This window comes from Triturus cristatus, chromosome 11, assembly GCF_964204655.1.
Source record: "Triturus cristatus chromosome 11, aTriCri1.1, whole genome shotgun sequence".
NCBI classification, from domain to species: Eukaryota; Metazoa; Chordata; class Amphibia; order Caudata; family Salamandridae; genus Triturus; species Triturus cristatus.
Window position 1 is genome coordinate 77,205,307 of NC_140594.1, and position 21,271 is coordinate 77,226,577.

The 21,271-nt window shown below is 48.3% G+C and overlaps 1 protein-coding gene across 1 annotated transcript in view; it reads left to right on the forward strand.

The window, feature by feature from the left end:
- Window positions 1–21,271, forward strand: part of LOC146783261 (uncharacterized) — a 633,740-nt gene that overhangs the window by 514,967 nt on the left and 97,502 nt on the right. The gene's annotated exons all lie outside the window — the stretch shown is intronic.

Sequence of the window (21,271 nt, forward strand, 5' to 3'; positions counted from 1 at the left end):
CGAACATCTTAATGCCAAAGAGCAGTTCATACGGCGTCCTCCTGCCCAAAGATCTTCGAGGGAGGTTATTGAGGGCACATTGAACCCCCATATAGATGAGTTATCCAACCCTGGCCCGTACCTAATACCCTTGCTGTTAAAGATTGCTTTAAGGCACAGTTCATCCGCTCCACAACTGAATTGCCCTTAGGGCGATATGGAGACAAGAAATGCACCTGCACCCCCACTGACTTTGTCGAATCACGGTAAGCTTTAGAGGCAAAAGCCGGACCAAGGTCTGAGTGGAAGATGCCACAGGCATATATTCCTACAAAGACATGCAAATCTTTTATAACAGTATGAGCATCAGCACAACGCTGCGGCCAAACCAAGATGAATCTAGTGCAAAAATCTACTGCAACCAAAATGTATTTGAAAGCATTGTCAGAGGACAAGGGACCGCAGTGATCGAGATAAATACAACCAAACAGTTGATTAGAAATAAAGAGTTGAGTGTGTGGTGGATGCGAGAGAGTAGAAGGTTTAATCTGTTGACAAATGACACAGGAAAGTACTTAATTGCATGCTTGTTGATATAATCCGTGCCACGATAACGTTGCTGTAAAAGACACATTGTGACTGCCACTCCTGCATGTGCAAAAGCCATTCCATCATGGGCAGCCACAATGAGCGAAAGCCTGCTGTTCTCGTTGGGAATCAAGCGATCACCAACTGAAGGGATAGTTAAAAATGGAACCTGATCAGTAGTTAAATGATAGGCATAACGAGCAGGGAAACCCTGGGAAAAAGGTGTCCCCTCTTTTGTCGTAGCAATACCAGCCAAAATATCATCATCAATTTTAGTCATGGATCTTGTAACAGCTGCTACTGTGCAAGTGGCTACTGCAGATTTGGCTGCTTCATCACCCGTAGAATTACCAACAGTGTGTGCTCCCACACGTTGATGGCCTAATGTGTGGATTACATGTGTGAGTGGCAAACGTTCCTTAAGAACGGCCTCCAAGACCCAGAGCGTTTTATGCTTAATTGCGCAACCTTTAGAATCCCTAAAATCATTCCGTTTCCAAAAGAATAGGTTGTCATTAAAGGATTGTAAACAGTAGAAGGAATCACAAGAGTAGGCACTTCAGGATCAGCAAACTCAAGGTCTAATAGTAAAGCACGTAACTCTGCCAATTGCGCCAAATAATCCCCAAGGGTTTGCGTGTGAACCAGGGAGGATTTGAAATCATCGTCTATCGGGCCTGCCACAATAGCTGCAGAATAAGCATGTTTAGAACCAATAGCTGGGTGTGCAGACCCATCAGTGTAAATTATACATTTATACTGATCAAGAGGGAGCAGGGATAAAGGAAGAGGGTGAATGTGTCCTTACTGTAAAAACTCTTGTGTCTGCAAAGAAGGATCAAAGATAAAATCGACATCAGCCGACATCAATGAACTAGCCCATTGTATCCAACGTGGATGCAGAGCACGCTTGCCTTGGTGACAGCTTCCATAGCGGGCACAGGCGAGACCATGAAAATGCATTTGCCCTGAGCCAGAGAGCATTGTTTTAGAATTGCCATCTGCACCGCCGTCAAAACTTTTTTGGTAGAAGAAAAATGCATTTCAGCAGGAGTATATAAATGCGATTTATAAGCAATGGGGACTGTGTCCCCTTCATTAAAAGGCACGTAGGTGAAACCTAATGTTCCCGGTACAATCCTTATGACCAAATTCGTAGTATTATCACGTGTCAACAAAAATTGAGTAGCAAGCAGACCAGACTGCAAAGACAGCAGTACTACGGTATGTTCCGGAAGCCAACTGGAAGACGAGAAAGAAAGTTGTATCAATGCATATAGATGTTTGTTTTTTTAATTCTGTTTTATTAACAAGAGTGATTTGGTCACTACAGTATAAAGAGAAATTTGTCACAACAGCACAGTTTAGTTAATGAATTCAACTACATATCATAGCACTACATACACATTAGAGATGAGTCTGACAATAGTTTTAGAGTCAAGGCGATAATGGTTCATCAAGGGGAGGGAGATGAGGGGGTTCACAAATATTGCCACGATACACATTTCTATTTATCTCATATCACCATCCATTTTCGGGGACAGCCGCGTGCAACATAAACAGTTTTTGCTTTAAGCATACTCCAATACATGTCCTCCTTCCATGCTCCCAGTGTAGGCGGCACAGTTGCTCATTTGGCCCAGAGTCACCCAGAGTTTGCCCCTACTATTAAGGTCTGTGAGTTCCCACACATTCAATAGGCACCGCTTGGCTTCAGGTGGAATTTCCACACCCCACACTGTACTCATACACTTGTGCACCTCCCTCCAGTATTTCTGAATCAGTGCGCACTCCCAAATAATTTGCATGAAGGAACTCTCAAGTCTGCATTGTCTCCTACACAACCCTTTGTTAGCCCTGCCCATATGTACCACTCTAGGACCCGAGATATAGGTCCTGTGTAGGATTTTTAATTGGACCAGTCTCAGTTTAGATGAAATAGCAACCTCCTGGGGGAAGACACCGCCTCCTGCCATTCTTCATTGTCTAATTCTAGCCCATCTCTTTCCCATCAACCCCTCAGTGAGACAAGGGGATTTGGTGTATTGTTAATGAGTGAGGGAAATGGCCTTATTTTGGAGGTATCCGTCAAGCAGTCTATCCTCGAAGGGGCAGGATTCCGGTGGGGATGTACCTGTAGGGAGATTAGTTTGAAGAGAGTGTCGGGCTTGCATATATCTGAATTTTTCCGCGTCGGCGAGTTTGTGCGTTTGTCGGAGTGAGGCAAATGAGACTACCCCCTTTGTTTCCCAGAGGTCTCCGATTCGGGATATACCAATAAGACCCCATTTGTCGAAACCTTTTGTCTTCCCAAGGGAGCCCAGCTGATCAGTGTCCCATAGCGGAGTGGCTAATGTAAGTTTTTGGGCCCAGCCTAACCTAAGGTTATCCATGTGCCAGAGCTGGACTGAGTGTTTTGTGGGTCCTGTTAGGGGGTACCTGTTGGGTCTGGAGTAGCGCGCCCCACTAAAGCTACCCCCCGGGAGGAGCCACCTGTCCATCCTGTAACCAGGGTTGTCGCCGACACGATAGGTGCAATGGTTCATGACTGCTAAATGGGCCGCCGAATAGTATCATTTGATGTCGGAAAGTCCTATACCTCCATCGTACCATCCAAGTGTGAGTTTGTGTAGTGCCATACACGGTCTACCATCCCATAATAGTTCCCGCTGGGTGTTCTCAATGTCACTGAAGAAGCTGGTCGGAACCAGGTCGGGGAAGTTCTGCAATGCATATAGAAAGCGCGGAAGTGTCATCATTTTGAAGAGTGCTGCACGTCCCAACAATGACAACCGCAGCGTTTTCCAGGTCGCAGCGTTGTGTTTGAACCTTTGTAGTGGGAGAAGGAGATTAAGCTTGTAGCGAAGTTTAGCATCAGCTGTGATGAAGATGCCCAAGTATTTAAAGCCTTCAGGTGCAGTTGACATGGACAGCCTCGTGGCAGGGAGGGAGGGTTTCCATGTAGCACGTAGAACAGTGACTTGCTCCGGTTTATTTTATAACCAGAGTTTCTCCCAAAGCTGGTGAAAATATCAAGGAGTACTCGTAGTGATTGTTGGGGAGAGGCGAGATATAAGAGGATGTCATCTGCGTACAGGGAGACATGGTCTTCCCACCCATCCGTCCACTTAAGGCCTCTTATGGAGGAGTCTCTTCATTTTCAGGCTGCCAGGGGCTCGAGGGAGAAAGCAAAGAGCAGGGGTGAGAGTGGGCAGCCCTGTCGGGTTCCCCTGCCAAGGATGAACGCCGCGGAGATCTTGTTGTTCACTACCACTTGTGCCAGTGGATCAGTATAAAGAAGTCTTACCCAGCCAAGACGTTAGGGCCAAAGCCCAACTTCTTAAAGACCGCCAATAGGTACGGCCATTCTAGCGTGTCAAACGCCATTGTCGCATCTAGGGAAACTACTACTGCATCTTCTTGAATGGTGGCCAGCCGCCTCATAACTCCGTGTAGTCTGCGTAAGTTTAGTGCAGTATTGCGATGAGGCATGAAGCCTGATTGGTCTGGATGCACTAATTTGCATATTACCTGTTTTAATCGTGTGCCTAAAAGTATTGCTAAGATTATAGGTTCCACGTTTAACAGGGAGCTGGGCCTGTGGGACGAGCAGTCGTCTCTTAGTTTCCCGTCCTTATGTATAGTGACCAACGTGGCTATGCGTTGATCAAGTGGGAGTCGGCCACGGTCTTTGCAGTCCTCAAACATTTTTCTGAGATACGGGCCAGCTTATCAGGTTTTAACTTGTAAAGCTCAATGGCCAGCCCATTGGGGTCCAAGGCTTTTCCAGACTGAAGACTCCTGATTGCCGTTGCAATTTCATCATTCGTAAGCGCACCGTCCAGTGAGTCACATTCTGAGTCCGTCGGGGTGGGTAGCGAGATATCTGCGAGAAGTGCGATGGAGTCCTCCTCCGGGAAGTCTGAGCCGCTACGATACACCATCTTATAATGGTCTGCGAACTCGAGAACAATGTCCTGGGGTTCCGTCAATAGGGTACCTTGGCTACTCTTGAGCACTGGGACCAGCCTCTTTCCTCTCTCTTCTCCAACCAGGCGATCAGTTTGCCCAATTTGTCCCCTTGGTCATACAGTCGTCCATCCCTGTCTCTCGCTTGGGTTCTGGCCGCGTCCACGGCCACAGCTTTGTACTCGGTTGTCTTCAGTTGTAATTGATGAAGTGTGTCTTAGTCCTCCCCTTTCTCCACAACCTCCTCAAGTCGGAGGAGATCCTGCTTGAGGCGAGACATGTCTTTGAGTTTCTCTTTACGCGACCCCGCGATAGCCGATATTGCATGCCCCATGATAACTGTCTTAAATGCCTCCCAGAGGATTGTAGGGAAGCCAACCGAGTCTTCGTTGTCCTGGAAGTACTGATCGAGGGCTTTTGTAAGTGTGTCCTTGATTGCAGGAACACGGAGAAATCACAGGTTTATGGGCGCCACACAACCCACCCTTTTGTCCCGACTGTCAAGTGGGCCCATAGGGGAGAGTGGTCAGAGATACCCCTTTCCAAGTGTCTGATCTCTCTGACAGTCATGGTCTGTTGCACGGGTGTGAGTTTGTAGTTGATTCTAGAGAAGGAATGGTGAGACCCTGAGTAGAAAGTGTGGTGTTTGAGCTCTGGGTGGCGAGCCCTCCAGAGATCTGTGAGGCCGAGGGCATCAAGGAAGTTGGCGAGCCAGTTTCCCGCCCTACCAATACCCCGTGGCGGGTGGCGGTCAAGCTGTCCCGACACGACGGAGTTAAAATCCCCTCCCAGCACCAGGTGGATTTCTGGAAGTGAAAGTATGAAGGTTCCCAGGTCTTTGAAGGATTGATTCTGCAAGCCTGGTGGGATATAGACTGCTATTTGTGTCAGGGTGCGGCCCTCCCATTGCCCAGAGACCGCCGTGTAGCGACCCAGTGTGCCAGTCCAGACATGTTGTATACTCAACGGAAATTTTAATAAGAATGCCTACCCCCCTAGAGCCTGCAGTAAAGCCCATGTGTGTCGCAAGTGCGTACCCCCACCTATTTGACGCTTTACAAGTGTTGCCCACTAGGTGTGTCTCCTGGAGTAGTGCGATGTCTGGGGCATATCGCTTAATGTATTGGAGCACTATGCTTCGTTTTAACTTTAACAGGAGCTTAGGACTCTTGTCCCAGTGTGTACTCATTCATAAAAGGAAGGGGACTTTGGCTGTGTATAGTAGACATGCTATGAAATCCAGGCTGAGAGTTTTGTTTGTGCTGTGACCAATAGCGACCCTTCCAACATCCCACCACCCAGCACCCTTGAAAACAACTAACCAAACTAACATATTATCCCCATAGAACCGTCCCCCCCTCCCTGCTACCCTGCATTGTAGGTTTGAAACTACCCACATCCTCAACTAGCAGAGCGCCTGTCACCCAGTAAACAGATCAACAATTGCGGGGGATTATAGGGTGATACCAACTCTGGCCACTCGGAGCCCAGGCCCCGCCCACTGCAGGAGAGTGTCATTGTGAGGCGCCAGCAGTCCCACAGCGCCAACCCCTTACAGAGGGTCTATATTCCCAGTCCCCTTTTTTAAACGTTATACATTACTGGTAGCTAGAGCAGTTCCAAAAATCCGACATCATTGGGAGACCCTTCAGTCCTCGTTTCCGACCAGAGCCACCAGGCTCACAGATCTCGACCTCCAGGATCATTGACTTTGTCTGTCGGATTCTGACCTTCCATCCTTCGCTATTTTCCGGATCGTACGTATAGTCTTAGACGAGCGTCTAAGACTATACGTACGATCCGGAAAATAGCGATGACCTAAAAGCTATTAAAAGATACATCTTCCTACATATAGGACATTCATCAATTTAATTACAGATTTAATAATACCATCGAACATGGTTTAAGAAAGAAAAGCGAGGTAGAACCAGCGAATTGAAAATCATTCAAATATTAATAAGAAAATCATCGGCTGAGCCCTGAAGAAGTCCTTAAACAGGACGAAACGCGTTGGCTACTAGAAGAAAGAATATGAAAGTAAAGAACAATTTAAAAACACACAAATTGGATGGACTTGTATTTTGCATATGAGTGCGGATCAAAATTCCTTATATTGCCTTGAGTGAAAGTTTTTTTCCACTTTTTGGGAAGCGGAGGGGTCTTGCTTCTCTGATCCTTGCACCATACATTTATTGATATTCCCGAGACAGGGATAAGTGCTGTACCTATATCCTAGACCTCTTTTGTAAATCCTCATATGTCCGTTTTCTGCTTAGGGTCCCAATGTGGCTCTTTGCCTCTAGTGTCTCAAGTCGGGAGGGGGGCACCTCGTGCCGCCGGCAGAGGTCCTGCGCGGTAGGGGAGTGCAGCGCACCTCAGAGCGGGAATCGCGTCGTCGTGCAGGCAGTGTCCCTTCAACTGTGGCCCCCAGGTGGGCGCAACGTCTGATGCCTCCAAAGTCTTCTTGCTGAGAGCTCCCGGTGCTTCCTGCAACTGCTTCCTCCGCATGGGAGGAGATGCGCTGCTCCCCAGCAACTCACGGGAGAACAGGGGCAGGAGGATGAACGAAGGTCTCCAAGTCTGGTCTCGGCTCTGTAAGCTCAGCCAGGCAGATCAGGATTGTCGGTGCCGGGGGGTAGCCAGGTCAGGCCGAGCTCCCAGCAGTCCAGAGGAGGGGAGAATCACACAGTCGCTGGAGCGGTGAAGGCCGGGGGCTCCCGACCCCCTGCCGGCGATCAAGGTGAGGTGTGCAAACTGGATCCGCAATCGGTGATGGGTCGTAGCCGGGGTCGGGGGTGGGGAAGGAATGGCGAGAGGGAGCGCTTGTAAGTTGCACCTTCAAAAGATCACCTCCGGGAAGCTGCACGGAGAGGTAGATTCACTGTCTGGGCCTCGACTCCTTCGATGGCCCCCCTGGGCTCTAAGCACCTGGTGACGCAGCCCAGAAACCGAGTAATTGCCGGTCGATTTTTGTGGGGTTTTCTGGTGTCGATCGGGTCGGCTGGCGTTCCGCTGGCACTGTGGGTGATCCGACCCCCCCAATTTAGGAGTATTGTCGGATTTTAAGCGTTTTGGGGCACGGCTTCGGAAGAGCTCTTCCTTCAAGCAGCCATCTTTGTCGGCGCCAAACCAATGCATGTAGATGTTTGATACGCTGGGCATAATCTTGAATGTAAGTTTTGCCAAAATTCAAGAAACCTAGCCAAGACTGTAACTTCTTGAGAGTAGATGGAGGTTGCAATTTAGCGCATTTTACCAAAAAGTGGGGTGCTAAACCCCTACCCTCATTATTCAACTCATAACTGAGAAAAAGAACTGCCAAGAAGGCAATATTGGTGTAATTATGCAATCCACCCGCATGAGATGGTGATTTAATTCATCAACTGGCAAGTAAATATCGTCAACATAAGAGAATGCATCTGGGTCAATTTCATGTAAAAACAATACTATGCGTGCACCAAAAACTCCGGGGCTATTCTTATGCCTCATTGGCAATTTTGCATAGCATCTCTGATTGGCGAGAGCGCTGAATCACGGCTCTCAGGAGTCAAAGTGGGACTCCATTGGAAATATCTAGCGTAGTTCTGAACTTCCTACAAACTATCTTATTCTGTAATGCAGAGCTATGCGTGTTCTGTACTGCAAATGGACAAACATGACTTTTCAAATGTCTGTAGTGTAAAACTATATGATATAAAAGTGATTAGACACCCCAGAACACGACACCCCAGTCTCTCTCAGGAATCGCGGTTACAGGACACACCCTTTCGCTCACACTCTTGTACTTTGTCCACAATAAGATATGACAGAGACACAAACAAGTTTAAAATATTTATGTTAACTAACGTGCTCTAAAATGCAGTATACGTGCCACAATAGGCAGAAAAATGCATAACAAAAATACGGTCAGCATAGCAAGTAATCCCTAGATCATAAAAGGAGCTGTCATAGTGAGAGACAGAATAGCCTAACCTCCCTTCCCTTGCACAGACGAAGGATGATTATATATTAGAAGATGTCTGCAGACCCCATACTTCAGTCTATAGATGGTAGTTCTACATCATGTGTGCTGTCATGCTCTGCTCCCTGGAAAGGTCCCTCTCCAAGTGTGTGCTACCTATCCGTGCATTCCAATAAGACCAAAGTACATATTCCCAAACAACAGCTGCATCTGTTTGTTTTGTCTAGGTGCTAGAATAACAAGGGACATTGTTGTTCGACCTTGTTCGCAATGTTCACACTGAATCCCAGGAACCTGCAAAGCGTGAACACAACAGCGGGTTCTCATGTGAAAATATCAGAAGAAGCGTTTGCAAATAAGCTCATGTAGTAACGTGTGCAAAGCAGCAGACAGTCTGCAGCGTGCTCATGCTAAGTTAGGGAAGGCAACAATGTCCCCATGGGCCACGTGACACCCCACGCTGCTACCGGATGTCAGGTCGCATTAGATGCCTTTGGCCATGTATCAGAGCTCCAGATCAATTGGGGAAATCATATTTCTTCCCTTTTGTTATGGACACTGGAAATGCTGCACCTTTACCCGGGTGACACCCCCTTGACGTGGAAATATGACACCTTCAAATACTCAGGAGTCTAAATACATTATTCTGAGCGTGACCTGGTGGAGGGGAACTTGAGGAAGGCCTTGACCTCGATTCTTCATTCTCTCCCCTTCTGAACGCAGCTACCCCTCTCCCATATGGGAAGAGTGTCTATTGCCAAATTGTTAGTTCTACCACGACTCCTTTATGTTTTTTGCTTAGGTGATATTGAAGAAGTCATTTTTTCTAGACTTACAACGCATATTGGCATCGTTAATTTGGGCTAACAAGAGGCCTAGACTTAAATTGGGCACTTTAAATGCTCCACTGGAGGACATGGGATTTGGCCGCTCCCAACTATGAGCTTTATTATGCAGCAGCCCAGCTTCAATGGCCTCTTCAATGGTTATTAGACGCCTCCCACCCGGAAAGGAATATGCATGGTTTCGATTTTTGGGACACCCCATTACTAGAGAGGTTTCTGGATTTCCCCTCATACCACACTGTTCCCGGCACTTTGCTGAAAGTGGTGACAGAGAGCTGTAAGAAAAACTTACTCGGGTAAAAGGGTGACACCGTATGATCCTAGCCTTCCCCTTTGGGCACCTCCACAGTGCAGGAAGCTGCAGGAGTTTTATCAGGAGAAGGCCTGGATCACAGCAGGGCACTGGACTTAGGGGGATCTAGTGGTGGAGGGCAGAGAGGGAGGCTCCCCTGACATGGGCTAGTTTATCCTATACTCTGCAATATGAGAAGTGGCATGGAAATGATGGGACCACTGTGCAGGCCCTTTGGAGTTGATGGTGGCTTTAACGGGCCAGGCGCGCTATATCTATTGCACCTTTACGGTGTCTTGCGGGGCGATGATTCCAGCAGTGGGTTCCTGACTCTGAGGGGTTGGTGGGAGGAGGAGCTGTCGGTGGAACTGCAGGATGCCGCATGGGGAGGTGATTGTGGTCTGTAAGAACGTTTACATGAAATGCTCGGTTTAGAGTTACACAGTTTAATTTTCTGCACCACAAGTACCTCTCCCCTGATAGAATTGCAAAAATGTACCTGGGTGCTAGAGCGACTTGCCCCAGATGTCAGCGGGCTGGCGCAGATTTTCTGCATATGGTGTGGGTCTGCCCCGTAATAGTGAACTTCTGGCAAAGAGTGACATCTTGTATATCGGATAGCACCACCTCCATTTTGCCACATATTCCTACCCTTTGTCTACTCCAGGCAGGGCTGAGGGCGAATCACATGAAACAGTTAAGGAGGTTTCAGGATCTGGCACTTGTACTGGCACAAAGACGGATAGTTATGTCTTGGAAGGCAACATCTGCCCCGCTCATCACCTTTGGAAGGAAGATGTGGTCCGTTGGTCATCTGCTGAGCATTCGGTTAGAGTGGATGCCAGAACACGGGATGGGGGTGTAATATAAAGGAGCAGTGGGATGATTACCTAGCTAGATTGAATGCGCTGTTCACCCCACCTAAACGACCTGCAGACGCCAAGCCATGATTTTCAGTACTGATGCTCTTGAAGTACCGTTGCCTGCTGCATGGGTGATATTGCTTTTGTTTTCCCGGCAACCAGGTTGTACGGGGTTGGCGGGAATAGGGAAATGTGAGAAGTTGATTGCAAGTTTCTCCCAACCCTCACGTACAGCTCGGAATTATTCAGAGGACAAGACGCAAACTTCCTGAATCTTCAACAATCAGAGTTATTCAAATACATCTTTCAGATCCCGAAGTTTGTATCACAAGCACAAGTACGTCTGGAATTTGGGTTATTAAACCAGCACCCAGTAAGACAAGCAGCAATATTAAAAATGTGTTGGAAATTAAGAGCAGCACAACAGGATTCGTTGATGAGGTACTGTTTGATCAAAATAAAGAATCAAATAAAAGGAAAAAACGCCTGGAACACAGTTCTAGAAGATGCATTGATAAACCTCAAAATGCAAGAAGCATGGAACACCAATAACACCTTTGCAGCTTTTAAAAAAATAGCCAATAATGCGGCAAAACAAAAAGCCTGGATTACAGATAAAGCCGCATAGCAAAGAAAAAACATGGCTGGACGGTATTAGCTACATATGAGAGATGCTCCCCACAACCATATTTAGTCAACCACATCACAATTGCTACCCAACAACTGCTACTTCGAACTCAGATGGGGGCTTTTATCTCAAAAGATCAGGTTCCAGCATGGAAACATACATGACCAACATCACTCTGCAGACTCTGCGGTCAAGCAGAAGAAACTCTGACTCATTTATTGTGATGATGATTGATGATGATGATTGATAGGCTTTATTCGATAGAAAACATATCTTAAAAGCATCACATTATATAAAATTACATTACACATGTATACAAAGACAGATTTAAAAAAAACTATTTACATCAAATGTAAATTCAGGTTGATTAGTCAGATTTAGTCACAATTTAACCAAAAACTTTAAAATACATATTAAACATTTTGTTCAAGCCTTTTTGTTCTGATGGAGCAAGTCCATGATAAAAACTTTGAGAGACCACAAACAAACAAGTGTCGTGTATCCGACATTAAGATACGGAGTGCCTCATTGTGATGCCTAGTACCCAGCAAGCGGCAAATTGGCTTCAGTCAGCTTTTCCGTGGAGACACATATGCCGGGCAGGCAAACAGAATATGGGCAACAGTTTGTGCTTTGTTTTTACAGATTGGACAATATAATGATGTCTGGGATGGGGGTTTCCAGTGGTCAGTAAAGGCACGCACTGGAAGAGCCCCCACCCTAAATCTGAAATACAAGGCCCTATCAACGGGTTTCCAGACAATGTCTAAGTAGGGTTCCCGAAGTGGCACATCCTTTCTCTTAAAAAAATCTTCCATAAGCCTACCAGGAATTAAATCAGAGCTGGCTCTTGCTGCAACCCACCTCCAGTACAGGGTCTTCAGAGTTGCCTTCGGGGGAGAAGACCTGCTTAACCAGGCTTCATTTAGGCCCAGTTCACCGAGTAAATATTTTACGTCTTTTAACCATTTTATTTTTTGCCACCCTGCCATTGACATAACTTCTGATAACCCCTTCGCATAATGTGCCAGTTCCGGGACTCGCCATAGACGGGCCCACAGGAGCAATGGGCGAAGTTTTGCTAGATCTTTAATAGTATAACAGCCTAGATCGAGCAATAGGGGTACCATTGGGGTACTCTGGGGAAGTAACATAAGGTCCATTAAGAATTTATTTTCGGACCTAACCAACTGGTCTATGTTAGAAGTACCCCACAGCTCGGCCCCATAGAGGGCAGAGCTTACTCCCTTTGCTTTATAGATATCAATGACGGGGGCAATCGGTCTAATTAAGGAAGAGCGCTGTTCCTTAAGGAGCGCCCCCGTAAACCTCTTATGGTTAAGCAACATTTTGGAAAGATGCGGGGACCACTGCATGGTATCTGATAAGCGTATACCTAAATAGTCAAATACAGTGACCCTTTCTAGGGATACATGGTTGAGTACTGGGGGTCGCCCACGTTTTTTCGGGGGTTCAACACCAGATATTTAGTCTTATCTGTGTTAATTACAAGCCCCTGCTTAATACAGAAAGCCTGGAAGTTATCTAGGAGGCTTTGGAGGCTCACCGGGGTCTTGGAAATTAAAAGCATGTCATCAGCTAATAAGAGGGTAGGAATTCGCTCGCCCGCCAGGGAAGGCGCATCAGATGGAGTTGGCAACAGATGCTCAATCACTCCATTCACATATAGTGAGAAGAGGGTGGGAGGAAGAACACATCCCTGGCGGACCCCTCTTTCCAATGGAATTCTAGTAGTTTTTTGGCCCTCAGTGACCCACCTCACTTGTGCAAAGTTTCCTTCGTGTAGCCTCACTAAGATTGATAAAATATTTGGTGGGATCCCCATAGCAAGCAGTACTTGTCACGATCCACTGTGGTTCCTGTAGATTCGAGTGAAGCACAAGGGTTCCACCTCCCGACGTCCCCGGCTCTGGCTTACAGAAACACAGAGTACCAGGGCAATCAGGCGAGGGAAAAGGAATAGGATGGGAACAGCGGGGATTGGGAGTCCTGCAATATAAAGGAACAAAAGAACATATAGAAATGACCACCAGTAAGCCTACTCTCATTTAGGTCTCACTAGAATGCCTAACAAATGTGCCACATCAGTCATGCCACTGCACCTGCAGCTTAGCCTCAACAGATAGCGTTAATCCCAAAACGAGAGGACACACCCCCTCCAACACCAGCATGATAGTTTTAGTCCTTTTTCCCTCTTTATCCCTTGTTTGCTTCCCCAAGTATCAAATGGCACTGCTGAGCGTTTCTCTGGTTACCTCTCTTTTGCCTGAACCCCACGGTTACTACTCTAGCATTATCAGCATGTAGAGGTTAGTGTTTTCCGCTTCCAGGTAAGAGCGAGAGCGAAAGTAGAAGCAAAGTCACGCAAGCCCCATCACCTCACAAGCTTTGTTTTGTTGTGCAAAATATACAGTCCCGAACAGGGCAGCCCCTCACTGATTCCGGTGATACCTGTATCCTTACGAGAGTCCCAATGAAGCTGCCTCGATGTCCGTTAGGAAGAGCTCGCTCCTAACCTCTCTTCAATCCTTAGTTCTTGAAACGTGGCGACGCTTACGCCAGCATCCCGCGGTGGAGTTCCTGGAACACGGAACCAAATTCCATAAGCCGTGTACCTCCCGTCGGCTTCCTACCATGACAGGGTATGTGCCGCTCGCAACGATGTCGTAGACGCTAGCACCAGCGTTTTCCTCGTTCCACGAGGGGCGTCTTGTCCAACTTGAATTCAATAGCCAGTATTACGCGCCTCGATTGGCTCTCGACCCGCGTATTTACCCGCCTTGGCCACGCCTTCTTACAGCCGGGAATTCTGGGTGTTGTAGTCCTCCTCCGGCTGTACCTTCGGTAGGCGCACTTGATCAGCGCCTGACAGTATGCCCCCCATCTGCGCGCCTCCTAGAACCAGGCTTGTCCGGGAAACGGGCGTGGAAGGAGCACACTGCCTCTGGTGCGTGTATGTCCGAAGACGGGACCCAGGAATCCTCCTCCGCCGAGTAACCCTTCCAGGCCAGTAGGTACCACAGCCGACCCCTCCGATACCGTGAATCCAACACCTTCCGCACTTCGTATTCCACATGGCCGTCTCGGTAAACCGGCGGGGCTGCCACTCTCCTAGCCCCCGCCGCCGGTTTCAGCAAGCTGCAGTGGAACACCAGATGGACGCGCTAAGAGGCGGGCAACGCCAATCTATACGCCACAGAGCCCATGCGGCGGACCACCGGAAACGGACCTATGAATCGAGGATGGAAAATACTGCGCAACTTGAATCGGAGGTATTTCGTGGACAACCACACTCGGTCGCCCGGTTGATACGAAGGTCCGTCCTGACGGTGGCGGTCCGCCCAGGCCTTGTAGATGCCTTTCACCCACTCCAGATTCGTCTTTAGGCGCTCGTGCAGTTTTCCCAGAACCTGCAACCGGGCAGCAATAGCGGGTTGGTCCGTACTTCCGTGGGGAAGGACAAAGGAAGTACCTTGGCATGATATCCGTAGTTAGCCCTAAAGGGAGATTCCTTGATGGAGCTATGCCACGCATTGTTATAGGAGATTTCGGCTAACCATAGAAGCGACACCCACGAAGCGCTTGCTTCTTTGGAGAAGTATCGGAGATATGTCTTGAGCGTTTGATTAAGACGCTCGGTCTGGCCATCTGTCTGCGGGTGGAAGCTAGTGGACGTGGCCACCTCCACTTGCAAGGCCGTACACCATGTTTTCCAGAACCGTGCAATAAACTGCGGGCCTCTGACCGACACGATTACTCCAGGAAATCCATGCAGTCGCACCACATGAGACAGCAACAGCTGGGCGGTCTGACTGGCCGAGGGTAGGTTTTTGCACGGTACAAAATGACCCATTTTGGTGAGGCTGTCCACCACCACCATGATCGCATTGCATCCCTGGTCCATCGGTAGACCCACCACGAAGTCAATGCTTATGTTTTGCCAGGGCCCTGCGGGAGTCGGCATTGGGACCAACTTGCCTTTAGCTTTTGAGCGGTCTCCTTTGGCTCCGGCGCACACGTCGCACTGTTGGATCCATCGACGGACGTCCTCTTTCATGCGTTCCCACCAAAAGTGACGTTGTAGAAGTTGAAGAGTTTTTGTGCAAGCTGGGTGACCCACGATCAGCGACTCATGACACCATACGAAAGCCTGGCGCTGCAGCGCCACTGACGGAACAAACAAACGGTCTCGGAAAAAAGGCAATCCTCCTTTCATATGTCGATCCGCCCCCTGTTCCGCCCATTGAAGCCATTGCACCATAGTGCGGAATGTTCTTACAGAGTTCAAAAACGTGTCTGCCCTGATAACACATATCACTTTCTCCGGGGGGATGATGGCCTCTGTGACTTCCCGGCGAGACACCTGCCCTCCGTCTTGTCGAGATAACGAATCTGCTTTCTTGTTCTCCGAACCTGGTCGGAAAGTGATGACAAAGTCAAAGCCAGCAAAAACAGCATCCAGCGCATCTGCCGTTGCGTGAGATGCCGGGCTGTTTTCAGGTATTGCAAATTCCTGTGGTCAGTATATACGGTTACCGGATGTTTGGCCCCCCACAGGTAGTGCCTCCATTCCTGAAATGTCTTTCTGACTGCTAGCAACTCCTTTTCAGCGATCGTGTAATTTGCTTCCGCCGGGGTCAATTTTCTAGATAGAAAGGCTATGGGATGCAATTGTCCTGACAGCGCCTCACGTTGCGAGAGTACCGCCCCCACTGCTATGTCGGAAGCGTCTGCTTCTACTATGAAAGGCACTTCAGATTGGGGATGTTGTAGGATTGGGGCGTTAGTGAACGCTTGTTTTAACTCGCAGAACGCCTGCATGGCCTCCTGAGTCCATGAAAACTAATGTCCTTTTCTCAGCAAACGGGTAAGAGGAGAGACGAGCTGTGAAAAGTGAGAGATAAATCTTCTGTAATAATTAGAAAAGCCCAGAAAACACTGTACGTCTCTCACTGTCTTTGGGACAGGTCACTCCTGTACTGCTGACACTTTTCTCTCAGCCATACTCAACCCTGAAGGACTTAGGACCACTCCCAGGAATTCCACCCTCTCTACATTAAATTCGCACTTGCTCAACTTGCAAAACAAATTGTTCTCTCTCAGTTCGTGTAACATTTGTAACACGTGCGTGCTGTGGGCTCTAGGATCCGTGGAATAAATCAGTATATCATCTATGTATACCACTGCTGTTTTATCTATATATTCCTTGAGTACATCATCGAGGAAGTATTGGAAAGCCGCCGGGGCGTTACACAGCCCAAACGGCATTACCCCATACTCAAAAAGACCATATCGCGTTTTGAACGCCGTCTTCCACTCATCACCCTCCCTTATCCGGACCAGGTGATAGGCCCCCCTCAAGTCCAGTCGGGTGTAAATGGTTGCCTCCTTCACCTGGTCCAGCAAGACAGGGATGAGTGGAAGAGGGTAGCGGTTACGAACCGTGATCTTATTCAACACGCGATAATCGATGCATGTCCTCAAGTCGCCATTAGCTTTCTTGAAAAAGAAAAGGTGCGAAGCGGCCGGAGAACGGGAAGGCCTGATAAACCCTATATCTACATAGTGTTCCAAGTATTGTCGCAGATGCTCAGTCTCCGGCTCAGATAAGCCATATACTCTGCAAGAAGGCATGATCGCCCCAGGGATCAAGTCTATTTGGCAGTCATAAACACGGTGTGGTGGTAGGTTTTCTGCCTTACTCTCACTAAACACTTCCCTGTACTTGTCATATTCTGCGGGGAGGACCGTCTCTTTCTCTGCGGCAGTGAGAATGTGATACCCCTGGGTAAGGGCAAGAAGATGTGTTCTGTGAGCGTTAGCGCACTCTTCTCTGCAATATTCTGTTTCAAATCCCACCGTTTTCCGCTTCCAATCTATCGTGGGATTATGGGTTGTTAACCAAGGCATACCTAGTATCAACTCATACTGGGGAGCCTCAATGATGTTTAAGGCTACCTCTTCCACATGATCCCAAAGAGGTCCCGGTTTGGTCAGGGTCAAAGTTTCAGTGACTTCCGTGATGGGTCCTGATTTAAGAGGTTTCCCATCAACTGCCCATACCGTTTCTGGACTTGTTCTCAGAATGCGCCTTAACCCTAGCCGCTGCACCAACCCGCTATCAACAAAATTCCCGGTGGCACCGGAGTCAACCATAACTCCGACCTCATGTTCTTGTGTTCCCACCGTCAATCGCATGGTTAACATAACGTGAGATTCAGATGCGATTGATTCTATGACCGCCAAAGAAGGCAACTGTAAGACACGAGGGTCTACTCTCTTGGCTCCCTCTTCTGTAGTCAGGGTGTCTGGGAGGGATGCCTGAAACGTGGCTACCGCCACTTTCTTCATACCTACATACCCACTTTTCTTGGGTTTTACGGGACAATCCCGAACATAATGGCCCTTCTTACCGCAGTACATGCATAAACCTGCAATTCTGCGGTTTTCTCTTTCGGCCCTAGACAATGGGGCCCGGATCGCACCCACCTCCATGGGTTCTGCCTGGACCTCAGAAGGGGTCCCGGCGGTTCTGGATCCTCTCTCTGTTTTATCGACATGGGCATACACCCTCTCTCCCTTTCGCCCAGACAATCTATGATCTAACCTTAGCGTTAGGTTCATCAAATCTCTGTACGTGGAGGGCTGAGGATCTATTTGGGCCTTCATGTCGTCTCGTAAACCCTGGTAATAGAGGGACATTCTTTTTCCTCTGGCCATGCCGTCTCAGCAATGAGACGGTTGAATTGGGTCAGATACGTCACTAGGTCCTGTTTACCCTGTCTGAGTTCCAACAATTCTCGGTCAGCCGAGAATGTGGTGGCCCTTCGATCAAACACCCGCTCGAACTCGCTTCTAAAGGCATTCCAATCCGACAGCAGGGGATCGTCGTATTTGACCAAGGGTACTGCCCAATTGGCAGCGTCCCCCGTCCTATACGAAATCGCAAAAGCCACCCACGAATGATTAGAGAGAAAGGAAGCGGGTTTGCACGAAAAGTGCAATGCTATTTGCGTCAGGAAGGTTTGGATCTTGTGGGGTCTCCCGAGAACCTCTCTGGGCTAGCCAGGGGTATGGAAGGAGACACGTTCACCTGTATAGGCGACGATGACTGCGTGGCGTCAAACGGATTCCGACCCTGTCTATCTGCCCTCTCTGTCAGGGCGGCCGTCTCTGTATTTGAGGCAGCCAATTCCTGTTGTACCAACAGGAGAGCCTGCAACACATTGTCTAAGGAAGCCATGTTGTGCTTTACTCGAACCCCAAGGATAAATTTCGTGGGCGCGTAATTCTGTCACGATCCACTGTGTTTCCTGTAGATTCGAGTGAAGCACAAGGGTTCCACCTCCCGAAGTCCCCGGCTCTGGCTTACAGAAACACAGAGTACCAGGGCAATCAGGCGAGGGAAAAGGAATAGGATGGGAACAGCGGTGATTGGGAGTCCTGCAATATAAAGGAACAAAAGAACATATAGAAATGACCACCAGTAAACCTACTCTCATTTAGGTCTCACTAGAATGCCTAACAAATGTGCCACATCAGTCATGCCACTGCACCTGCAGCTTAGCCTCAACAGATAGCGTTAATCCCAAAACGAGAGGACACACCCCCTCCAACACCAGCATGATAGTTTTAGTCCTTTCTCCCTCTTTATCCCTTGTTTGCTTTCCCCAGTATCAAATGGCACTGCTGAGCGTTTCTCTGGTTACCTCTCTTTTGCCTGAACCCCACGGTTACTACTCTAGCATTATCAGCATGTAGAGGTTAGTGTTTTCCACTTCCAGGTAAGAGCGAGAGCGAAAGTAGAAGCAAAGTCACGCAAGCCCCATCACCTCACAAGCTTTGTTTTGTTGTGCAAAATATACAGTCCCGAACAGGGCAGCCCCACACTGATTCCGGTGATACCTGTATCCTTAGGAGAGTCCCAATGAAGCTGCCTCGATGTCCGTTAGGAAGAGCTCGCTCCTAACCTCTCTTCAATCCTTAGTTCTTGAAACGTGGCGACGCTTACGTCAGCGTCCCGCGGTGGAGTTCCTGGAACACGGAACCAAATTCCATAAGCCGTGTACCTCCCGTCGGCTTCCTACCATGACAGGGTATGTGCCGCTCGCAACGATGTCGTAGACGCTAGCACCAGCGTTTTCCTCGTTCCACGAGGGGCGTCTTGTCCAACTTTAATCCAATAGCCAGTATTACGCGCCTCGATTGGCTCTCGACCCGTGTATTTACCCGCCTTGGCCACGCCTTCTTACAGCCGGGAATTCTGGGTGTTGTAGTCCTCCTCCGGCTGTACCTTCGGTAGGCGCACTTGATCAGCGCCTGACAGTACTCCCCAAAGTCGTCCCCGGGGTACAAGGTCAAAGGCAGTCTTTAAGTCTATAAACGCAAGGTAAAGGCTGTCTTTGCCTATAACAACCACTTTCCAATAGATTAGCAATAATCTAAAAGCCTGCTCTATTGTCCCAGTTCCAGCCCGAAACCCCGCTTGGTACTCAGAGAGAATCTTATGTTCTTCAGCCCATTGTAAGATTCTCTCAAGTATCACCTTTCCAATAACCTTCTGGGACGAATCTAGTAAACTTATTGGGTGATAATTGGAAGGATCGTCCCTGTGGCCCTTTTTGAAGATAGGGACGACCTCAGCCCCCTTCCAGGACTCAGGGATGGGGGCACCATTATCGATGGCTATAAGTAAGGTGTGGATAAGCTTCCCCCAATTAGGCAAATCAAAGCGGAGCAGATCTCCAGGAATACCATCCGGGCCAGCTGCCTTTTGGGGCACGATACGACTAATCGCGTTTTCAACTTCCTTTGCAGAAAACGGGCAAGTTGTACTATCACCTGGGGGTATATAAAGACTAGATATTGATAGATCGCTAGCAGCTCCCTGGTGAGACATATATAGTTTGGAAAAATGATCGACCCATGACTGGCCAGTGATGTTACATGTAATAAGATTGCTATCGGGGCTATTCCTAGCTCTAATAGTTTTCCAAAAGAGGCCCGCATCCCTCCCAGCACTGGCCTCCTTTAGTGTTTGCCAGTACTGGTTCTCCCATTCCCTTTTGGCATTTGCTATCACCAGGTAGTACTCTTTCCTCGCTTGTTGGATCAGAGGTTGTAACTTCGCCTTAACTGCTTTAATTAGAGCGGTCTTCTTTTTCCTGCAATTGGATGTATACCACCCTTGTTTGCCCGTGGGCCTCTTGGGGCCTCTCCCGGCCCCCCCTCGTGTTTGTACAAGAAATCGTTTCCCCACCAATTTGGTGGTATTCTGGAATACTGTCGTTATCTTTGAGGGATCATAATTGTCTAAGCAGATCATGTCCAGCTCGTTTTGTGATGCTGCTAGCAAGGCTCCTATAGATTGGACTTTCCCTTCATCCAAGACAACTTTACACCACTTAAGGCGCCTGCCACAATTAGATAAAATAACTTTCGAGGTGGACTTCACTTCACTTAATACTATTGGGCCATTTGCACTCGGCCATAAGTGCTTTAGGCTCAGGGAGAGAAGGTTGTGGTCACGGTCTACAGTTGGTAATATGGCCATGTCTATCACATTTTGTCAGAGTCCAAAGTCAAGGAGAATATAATCAATCCTTGAGTGGTTGACCCTGTTATATGTATGAGCCCCGGAGGAATCTGAAATGGTACGGCCGTTTACTGCTCGTAGCCCAAACTCTATGGTTAGTGCATTTAGTTGGATGGCCCTTTGCGACCATCTTTTTATTGGCTGGATTGTTAATGGGGGTATGCCCCTCCTAGCATCATCCTCACTAAGATCTAAAATATCCTCTGTCGCAAGGGGCTCAAATGTGCAGTTGAAGTCCCCTGCGACCAGGACTTGCGTACCAACGCAACAATTTCTGAGTTTGCTTTCTAGCGTTACTACTGCCAGAGATAGGGAGCCGCCTTTACTCCCCCTTGCATATATATTAAATATGTCAAGAGTTTTCCCTCTATTGGGGCCTCTAAGTGTAATCCTCAGAATATCTGGTGAGTTGCATTGTTTTTGTTTAATAGTGCAACCCAGTGAAATGCTCACCCAGATAAGGAGTCCACCTGAAGGACGACCCCTCCCAGTAGTTGAAGGAACCGCTGGTATAAAAAAGGTAGTGTAGC